Source organism: Prosopis cineraria, unplaced genomic scaffold (assembly GCF_029017545.1).
Source record: "Prosopis cineraria cultivar Desert tree isolate PC_DT_omini unplaced genomic scaffold, ASM2901754v1 PC8, whole genome shotgun sequence".
Taxonomy (NCBI): Eukaryota; Viridiplantae; Streptophyta; class Magnoliopsida; order Fabales; family Fabaceae; genus Prosopis; species Prosopis cineraria.
In genome coordinates, this window is record NW_026555339.1 from 21,977,328 (window position 1) to 21,988,181 (window position 10,854).

At 31.6% G+C, this 10,854-nt stretch overlaps 1 pseudogene; it reads left to right on the forward strand.

The window, feature by feature from the left end:
• Positions 1 to 1,840: 1,840 nt before the first annotated feature.
• On the forward strand, positions 1,841 to 10,536 carry LOC129317947 (cucumisin-like; annotated as a pseudogene).
• Positions 10,537 to 10,854: the final 318 nt, after the last annotated feature.

Consider the following 10,854-nt stretch of genomic DNA (forward strand, 5'->3'; position numbering starts at 1 on the left):
TCTGACCTCTTGACAACTAGCTTTGTGCTTTCTCTTTGCCATTGCTTCCTATAAGAAGTATTGGCAAAGACCTTATCAACATTTAGGCCAATTTGCTTACTTGTTGAAAAAAAATGGAATAGCATAAATTTTAAAAAATAAGAATAAAAATTAATTAAATTATCCAATTTTTTTTATAGTAAATTGAAAAAACAAAACTCAATATTTGCATACCCCAAATGTGAGAAGAACCACATTCATCATAAATCTCATGAATCATAATTTAACCTCATGAACTAAATTACTCATTTTTCTCGTAAAAATGGTTGACTTATTGTTTCTTCACATCTTGATTGTTATATTTTTATCTTTATCTTTTTAATCCATTTCATTCATTTTTATTTCTTTAATTTCCAGCAAGCAAACGGGTGCTCGCGCTGGCAAACATTTTCCTGTAACAACCACTTGTAAAACAGAGTGTTGGTGGCTATCCATTTATTATGCATTAGTCAATTAAATGACATCCGATACTATTAAATTATATTCGAGTATTATTTGACCCAAACAAAAGCAACTCTTCTAAAGATATCTTTTTTGCTAGCTATCTTTTTTATCACTTTCACCTTTACCATTAATTGTACTTCATTTACATATACCAAACCTCGTGGGATAAAAAGTTATTGTTGTGGTCATTATCTTAAAATATGAGGATCCGGTTCCCATATAAAAAACATGTTAGGGCTACCTTTATATGAATAATTAATAATAAATCTTAATTACACTATTAAAAAATTAACTTTCAATGCCAATAAAAAAATTATTACGAGAACTTCTATCACTGATTTTATTTGTAACGACAAAAATTGTCGCCATAGAAAAAGGAAACTTATCACTATTAAAAGTTAATCATGAGCAACAACAAATGCAACTGTAGAAACTATTTAATATTTTAAAATATTAAATATTAGATTAAAAAATAAAAAATATATATATTCATTATTTTAAAAATATATTTTAAAATGCTAAAAGAAGATTAGTCTGGGCAAAGCCGAGGATAGCGATGCGCAAGCCAAAAAAAAAAAACTGTTGTTGGAAGTCTAACCTTCTATGGTGACAATTAAAGTTGTTGTCCTTAAAAGTTACAGTTTCACTGACAATAATTAAATTTGTTGCTGAAAATTTAACCTTCAGCGATGATAATTAAAGTCACTAAGGAAACTCACCCTTTTAACGACGATATTTTAGTGTCGTTGCTGAAGTATCAGCCACGACTTCTGAAGTATCAGCCACGACTTTAACTGTCATTGATGAAGATCAGGGTTTTGGCGACGAATTTTAAAAATTGCCGCTTATTGTTACCGCTGCAAGTGTTTTTCAAATTAACATCCATGAATAGGACGAAGCAAGTGCGTGGAAAAAACAAGGGAAGATGTGATTTGAGATGAGATGAGGCTGACAGAGAAAATGGAAAAAACAAAGAAATAAAACAAGGAAAATCAAAGTGGAAGTAATCTCAGCCACATGGGTTTGTAATGATGATTATGGCTTGGTGCTTCCTGCTTTTTCTTTTCCTAGTGGTGAATTCTTTTACTGTTTACCCTATTCGACACAGTAAAATGCTGTGTGTGTGAGTCTGCTGACGTGACTTTGTCCCAATTATGAATGAATCTTGATATTTTTATCACAGTACGTAGTTTGGATATATATCACTTGATAATAATAACAACAACAATAATAATAATAATTTGGCCTTTTCTTTTATGAATGATATATGACGATGAAGTAGGAGCAGTAGCCATTGGCTTGGCTTATATAAAGAGTGACTTGGAAGGGCTTAAGGTCAGTCATAGGCTGATAGGCAGCATTATCAATATCTCCGGAATCAAATTAAGATGGTTCTCCCTTTTCTTCTTCGCCTATTCCTCCTCCTCTCTCTCACTTCCATTCTCATTGCTCACTCTAAGCCAGCTGATCGAAAGGCAAATCCATATATTCTTTATTTAATTACAAGTTCTCTATCATGATCATTATTTATAATTTTCATCGCCCCCTCTTTCTCCCTCTCTCACTCTCCCCCCTCTACATATATATATATATATAATATTTGGGTGTTTTGCACTTTATTACACTGTATTTTTTCCTTTCATTAAAGCACCATATTTATTTAATTACAAGCTCCCTCTCATGATCTGTCATGAGTCCCACGTTAAGGATTCTCATAAGTGAAGTGGGGTATATAAAATATATGGGTGGCTCATTCACCTAATAAGTTAGTTTTTTGAGATGGATTTTGCCTTTAAACTTATGCTCATAACATTGATGTTTTTATTATTAAAAGGGCTTTTGACTGGCATAGGAGGTTGGCTCTCCATGAGTCTCACATTATGATGCCTTACAAGTGAAATGGAATTTATTTAATTACAAGCTCCCTCTCTTGCGACCTGTCATAAGTCCAACTTCTAAGAACCTCATAAGTGAAGTAATGTTTATGAACACGAGAAGTTTTCCCACCCAATAAATTAGTCTTTTAGAATGGGCTTGTCCTTTGTATTTGTGTTTGTAACATTGGTGCTTTTATATTGAGAGGCCAGTGTTATGAAGAGAGCTACTCATGGAGTCTTTTGAATTGTAAGAGGTTGGCTCTCGAACAAGGTGGCATTATTATGAGTTCTATATCGAGCAGTCTCACATGTAAATAAAGTGAGATTTATAAGTGTGAAAGGCTCCCATACATAATATGTTAGTCCTTTTGATAGGTTCCTTTTTTGTACTTGTGCTTATGACATGATCATTATTTAATTCCTCCCCCTCCTCCCTTCCGTCCATCTCTATTTATACATGCATGCATGCATGCATGCATATATTTGTGTGTGCGCGCAGGCCTTTTATTACTCTCTTTTTTCCCTTTCATTAAAGCATTCTCTTCCACCTTTATAGCTAATATAACATTTGAATGAGTCTAACCAGTAGGAGCTCAACTCTCAAATAAGGTGATACTGTTATAATAAGTTTTATGTTAGGAAGTCTTGTAAGTAAAGTAAAGTTTATAAGTACGACAAGCTCTCTTATCCAACATATTATTTTTGGGATGAGTTCTCTCTTGGAATTGGTGATCATAAGTCATGACATGACCATTATTTAATTCCCCCACCTCCTCTCTCTCTCTCTCTCTCTCTCTTTATGTGTGTGTGTGTGTGTATTTGCGTGTGTGTGCACTTCATTACTCTGCTTTTTCCTTTCATTGAAGCATTCTCTTCCACCTTCATAGCTAATATAACATTTGAATTTGTCATCCAGATGAATCCCATTGATTTTAGTCTTATATATGCAGACTTACATCGTGTACATGGGCCATCATCCCAGTGGTATCAACCCCTCATCCTTGCCATCACTACACGCCACCATGGCTCAAAGCGTCCTTGGCAGGTTTGTCTTCTTTACATTTTTTTCTTTTGAAAAAATTAATCTTTTAGTCCTCCAACTTTTAAGTCATTTATAACTCAATCTTTCAACTATGACTCACTGTAACTCAATCTTTCAACTATGACTCGTCTATGAATCAGTCCCTCAACTTTTGAATCACTTACAAATTAGTCCCTTAATTTTTATTAATTTTTTTTCATTTTAACTTATATCTCACATCAATGAGTAAGATGAGTGTATTTTAAAATAATATATAAGCATTTTTTTATTCTTTTTATTTGATAAGAAATTTTAAAAAAAAATATTAAAAAATAAGGAAGAGCTATAGGTGAATCAAAAATTGAGGGACTAAGTTACAGCGAGTTAAAGTTGAGGGACTGAGTTACAAGTGAGTTAAAAGTTGAAAGATTAAAAGATTAATTTTTCTTTTTTTTTTTGGCCAATTGTCTTCTTTACATTGTTGTAGCTTATGTTGTACTATCTACTTATTTTAAGGACTTTTTAATTATACAAATTTTACCACTACAATATTTTTATTACAATTACAGTTAAAAAATTGTTATAAAAATGGTGCTTACCGCTTTAGGCAATGTTTTTAAAATGTTGCGAAGTTCAGTGTTGTCTAAGACTCTAAGGCAACTATTTTTAAGTTTTATTAAGCAACACTTTGCTAAAATTATGATTTATTATCATGACGTTTTTTTAAAATTAAAAATAAGTGATTTTGGATAGTTTAAAGATTTAAAGATTTTATAAAAAGATAATCTTTTTCATTGAGATTGTATGAAAAGTTGAAATTATTTTTGTTTGGTTAATATAATCATAACTGATTATTATTTATTGATTTTTATTTTATGAGTTATTTTAAAATTTTATTATATATTCACTTATTTTCATATTTTTATGAGAGACAGTAATTCAAACCAAGTCTGTCGGGCTATTTAAATAAATTTAAAGAAATATAGGCTAAGCCTAGGCCTGAATGGGCGAGCCCACATACCAGAATTTATAATGATGCTGTTATTATTATGACATTAAAACGCACCTTAACTTTTTCATAGCTTTCACAAATCCTCTCCCAGACTTCCAGTTCACACATTCTGCATTCTTAAATGAAGTTTTAATATTTTAATAACTATTTTTTTTAATATTGATTGAAAATATTAAAAAAATACAAGTGATTGATTCATATGCTTTCCTTTTTGTTCTTTCAAATGTCTAGTCTCACTTTAATAAGAATGAAAAAAAGGTACGTTGTGGTGTTATATTACTTGAAAAATAATAATTTTTTAAGATAAAAATTGAAATTGGCTCCAAAAATAAAATAAAATAAAATAATATTTAACAATATAGGTATTTAGGCAAGGGCGAAAGCCCAATGTGTTAAGGTAGGGTTTAGCTATATAAACTTTTTTATATATTCAAATATTTTAAACCGAATCCAAATACAATTGACCTGTCCAAATTACCATAACTAATTTTTATGATATTCTCTATTATCTATTGTATTAAATTATTTTTAGAAGATACTTAAAGAATATTTTCAAAAAAATCATAAATATTTTTTTTTCAAATTTTGATTACTCTATCTCCCAACACCACTATCATGTAATGTAAGGCAAAGTAAAATAGTATGTATATATAGAGATCAATATATAGAAATATTTTAAAAAAAATTAATTTTTAATTATGTAATAAATAAGTAAATAAATTATAGAAATTAGTAATTTGAAAAAAATTAATTAATAAACTAATAAATTAAAAAACAAATGTATGACAAAAAATGAAAGTGAATGTTTTTCATGTATAGGAAAATAATAGACAACAGTTCTTAAACATTGCCAAAAAGAAAATTTAAAGAGAATTTTATTTGTTTTTTCCTATGTTAGAAAATGGAATAGTTTTAAAATGTTGTGATAAAGGTACCTTTACAGACAACAATTTTATGTTGCTTCTATAAAAAAATTATTTCAACAATTGAGAACTATTGCCAATTCATTTTAAGACATAACTTTTAAATTTTACCAAGTATTTGTTGCTTTTGCATTTATTAGGCAACACTTTTTGAACTATTGTTAAAAAAAACAAAGTGTTGCTAGAGGGAAAACATATTGTAGTGATATGAAATTAGTTAAGGTTAGTTAAATGTAATTTTTAGTAATTTTCTATAATTACTCTTAACCATGTAACAAAATGAAATTGTGAGAGGGGTGAGTTTGGGTGAAGTTTACTTAGTGTTTTGGAAGGGTATTTTTCACAATAAGTCCTAATTGTTTCATTTAAAATAATTCTTTTTATTGAAGATTATGAGAAGAAGTCTTATAAATAGGATTAGAAAGAGTACATTAACTAACACCAATAATTAATGTGTTAAATAATGATTTATGGTATTTGTAGTAGACATAAATCAAATCTTAGTTGAAAAGTAGTATACTTTTTCAATTTGTAAGTGGATAGAGAGAATTAATGTACATATAAGACTGACCTTTTTAAATGAATGGGAATTATTTGATTGATCTTGCAGTGATTTTGCACCAGAATTAGTGTTGCACAGCTATTGGAAGAGCTTCAATGGATTTGTCATGAAGTTGACTGATGAAGAGGCCAAAACAATGGCTGGTATCAAATTAATTAATAATAAGATGTCCTTAATCTCTCTATAGCTATTATACATCACAATATATAAATTGAAAATTAAAAAGCTGATTTCATTTGATGATATTTGATCAGGAATGGAGAATGTAGTGTCTGTTTTCCCAAATAGAAGGAACAAAATCCATACAACAAGGTCGTGGGATTTCATTGGCCTTCCTCAAAAAGTAAAAAGAAGTGATTTGGAGAGTGACATAATTGTGGGTGTCATTGATTCAGGAATTTGGCCAAAATCTGAAAGCTTCTGTGACAAAGGATTTGGTCCTCCACCTGCTAAATGGAAGGGCTCATGCCACAACTTTACTTGTAACAAGTAAATATCTCTCCTCAACATCTCATTGCGTGAACACACATTTCCATTATTCCATTCTATACATAAGCAAATAGCTTAATAAGTAGGTTGGTTCTCTCTACTCAATAGCTAGCTTTTGGCTCTTAGTATACCATATAATGCCAAGCCTCCATTAAATGTTTGCAGTCTATGGCACTTAACATGGCCTTGTGCTAGTCAAAATCCTCTATGAGCATCCCTCTTCAAAACTACTGACAGTTAGATTATGATACTAATAGATAGGTACATAAGTAAGATGAGGAATTGTACCTCAAAAGCTAGTTGTTAAAGTGTGAGAATCGATCTACTTACCTTATTAAGCATCCCATACTACTTAATGTGACTACCAAGTCTCATGTGAGTCAGAACTTTCAAGAGTAGCCCCCTTTAGAATTGCTAACAATCATGCTTTAATACCAATTGTTAAGTGTTTAAATGGGATATGAGAAACCTTACCCCACGAGCTAATTATTAAGGCAAGAGAATCCATCTACTTAAATATCTTACTGAGCATCCCATGCTGCTTAATATGCAACTTGGAATCCCATACTACCAATTCCCTATCAGACTCACAATAATTTTGTTTTTGTGCATGTATATATATGCAGCAAAATAATAGGAGCAAAATATTTTCGAGTCACAGGAGAATTTGAGAAAGATGATATAAAAAGTCCAATTGATATAAATGGACATGGTACCCATACTGCATCAACAGTTGCTGGAAACTCAGTTGGATCGGCTAGTCTATTAGGTCTAGGCTCTGGGACAGCAAGAGGAGGGGTTCCATCAGCACGTATTGCTGTGTACAAGGTGTGTTGGGGCAAGAAGAGTAATAGTTGCTACTCTGTAGACACATTAGCAGGATTTGATGAAGCTATTGCTGATGGCGTTGACATTATTTCTATTTCTGTGGGAGGAGAAAGCCCTGTGGAGTATTTTGAGGATGAAACTGCAATTGGAGCTTTTCATGCCATGGCAAGAGGCATATTAACATCTAATTCTGTTGGTAATGAGGGTCCTAAGGCTTACACAATGTCCACATTGGCTCCTTGGTTGATTTCTGTGGCTGCTTCAACTATTGATCGAAAGTTCTCTACCAAGCTTTACTTAAGAAATGGTTTGGTTTTTGATGTAAGTAGTAATTAATCTTACATTAACTCATTCAATAAACTTTAAGGGAAATCACCATAAAGTTCACACAACCATTCAAAATACCTAAAGGTCCCACTAAATTTAAAAATATCTATTGGGTCCCTAAGGTTTAAAGGTGAATAAGATTGAAATGATAATGACCAAAATGCCCAGATTATAAGATGCCTAGTTGACAACTTGGTAATAGCCATTCACCACATAGCAAAGGCTATTGACAAGTGAGGCATCTATCAATGACAAGTGTAAATTTATTAGGTGAAAGGCAAATGCCTCAGTTGTCAATAGTTGTTGTCCTATAATGAATGTTTATTGCCAAGTTGTTAATCATGTATCTTATAACATAGGCATTCTACTCATTGTCACTTTAACCTTATTTACTCTAAGTCAACAAGACTTGATAATTCTTTAGGGTATTCTTAGGACCTCTGGGTATTTTAAATGGTTATAGGGGATTTTATGGTGACTTTCCCTAAACTATAACACCCTATATATATATATATATATTCACCCCTTCCTTTTATGATTTCAGGGAATCTCAATTAACACTTTTAACTTAAAAAATAATATTATCCAATAATTTATGCTCAAGATGTCCCTAATGTCAAAGGTGGACATAATTCATCAGAATCTAGGTACATATGATGATAATGTACTAATTTATTTTTCATTGATTGAAATATGGGATTGCTGGAGTAAATATTTGTAACATTATATGAGATCACAGGTTATGCAGAAAAGACTCTCTAGACAAAGAATTGGTAAGGAAAAAATTATTGTGTGTGATTCTTCATTCTTAGATAATGGGGTTTCATTTAAAGTTGCTGGTGTTGTCGTGGCAAGTATATATCCCAAAGATAATGCTTATTCATATGCTCTTCCTGCAATTGACATTAGTCTAGAGGATGGTAGACTTGTATACTCCTACATGAAATCGACCAGGTATAATTCTCAACCTTAAGGCCAATAATTGCTGAGTTAAGGGTCTCTAATATGCATTTCTCTAATGTCATTTGTAATGCCCCAACTTTCCTACTTCATTTTTTTTTATTATTGACTTCTACATAAAATAAGAAACATTTTTATATCTTGAATTTTCAAAACAATGAAGTTTTAAATTTTTTATAATTTTTTTAAGAAATCACCCTTTTAGTTTTGAAAAATTATAAAAAAAATACAAAACCTCAGTGTTTTGGGACTTCAAGGTATAAAAATGTCTCTTATTTTATGTAAAAGTCAATGATTTAAAGGAAAAAAGGAAAACAAAATTGGAAAGTCGGGACATTATAAAAAACATTAGAGAATAGCACATTAGAGACCCTAGCTCATAATTGCTAGTGTTTTGTTCCTTTTCACCCCTTATGTATATTTTATATGCAATATGGTACCTATCATTAGGAATCCAACAGCAACAATATCAAGAACTTACAACAAAAAGGACTTATTAGCTCCTTATGTAGCATCCTTCTCATCTAGAGGTCCTAACCCCTTCACACCTGATATACTTAAGGTGACATTAACTTACAAAGAACATGTGATTTTGAAGGTTTTTAAAAAATTAGAATAATAACCAATAGGTTGAATGATTTTGTGTTGTTGTGTTATAATAGCCAGATATAAGTGCTCCAGGAGTAGACATTTTAGCTGCATGGTCTTCCTTATCTCCCATCTCAGAAGTTAAAGGAGATAATAGAGATAGGCGTTTTAATATAATATCTGGCACATCAATGGCCTGCCCTCATGTCACTGCCATTGTTGCTTATGTAAAATCATTCCATCCTAATTGGTCCCCTTCTGCAATCAAGTCTGCCCTCATGACCACAGGTAATCACTCATAAAAATAGGTGCATCTGGATGCATAAGAATTTGAATTTGGATTTGGATTTAAGTTTGAACTAAATCCTCTATTTGGATACATAAAAGTCTTTGAATTTAGATCTAAACCAAGTCCATGTTTTATAATAAAATTCTTATAATTTCAAATTTCCTCTAGACCCTAAGTATTTGAAATCTCATTTTCTTAATGTTTACCTCTCTAATTTTCATCTCTTATATTTGAATAAAGAATGTAGATAACCTCATCATTTTGAATCTTTTATTTTGCTTAAATTCTCAACTCGTCTCTCTTTTAGCTTTGAAATCTTTTATACTATCAAAACAAAGGATTTAAAATACATGAATTTTAAATCTAAAATTTAAATTCAAATCCATCATCTAAATGCTACCTAAACCTTATTTATATATAGTTGAAGCACCTATGTATTGATTAACCAATTTTAGAATGGCTTATAATGGATTTCTTTGCTCTATAATTTGTAGCTATTCCTTTGAGTCCTGTTATGAATCCAGACGCAGAATTTGCATATGGAGCTGGGCAAATCAACCCTGCTAAGGCAGTGAATCCCGGGCTGGTTTATGATGCTAGGGAAATTGATTATGTGAAGTTCTTGTGTCAACAAGCCAAATATGATAAGAAAAAAATTCAAGCTATTACTAGGAATCATCGTAGTAGTTGTGCTCAATTTGAAAAAGAAACACCAGGAGACTTGAATCTCCCATCCTTTGCCTACCAAGTTAATATGTCATCCCCTTTCATTTTTCGTTCCTCTTATAGGACTGTAACTAATGTTGGATTCTCTAAATCCAAATATAAATCTAAGATCATTGCTCGTGCTATGTTAAACATCGATGTAAGGCCAAAAGTTCTTCACTTCACATCTGTGGGGCAGAAAAAGTCATTCAAGCTTAGCGTGGAGGGAGAAATCAATGTGGATATACTATCTGCCTCTTTGGTTTGGGATGATGGTACTTTCCAAGTAAGGAGCCCCATTGTGGTGTATAGTGATCAAATTGCATACCATCCAAAGGAAAAAGAAGCAAATACTTAGCTTGGTGGGACTTTTTACCTGGGAAATGTACTCTCAAGATGATCCTACGTGTTTGTAAGAATAATTACTCTAATAATAAAGGAGTTATCTGCTTATAAATCAATATTTGTTGAACTAACATTGCATATATCTTTTGCCAGGAATTAAAGAACAAACAAATCATCCATTAATAATTCAAGCTCAAGTTAGAATTATATCAATCCGAGTGTAGAGTATTCAACTTGAGAACCCACGAAAGAAAGACTACTAGAGTCTTATCTATGAGGCACTACAGATGCTCCTTACAAGAGAGAAAGTGAAAGAAGGGAAAAGTAAGTATGAGAGTGGCAATTCAATTGATCTGGTGTGTCTCTTCTCTTCACCCAGCTAGCCCTATATTTAGTGTAGGTGACTAACATAAATTGGGGAATCGTATCACGGTAAATCAAGTCT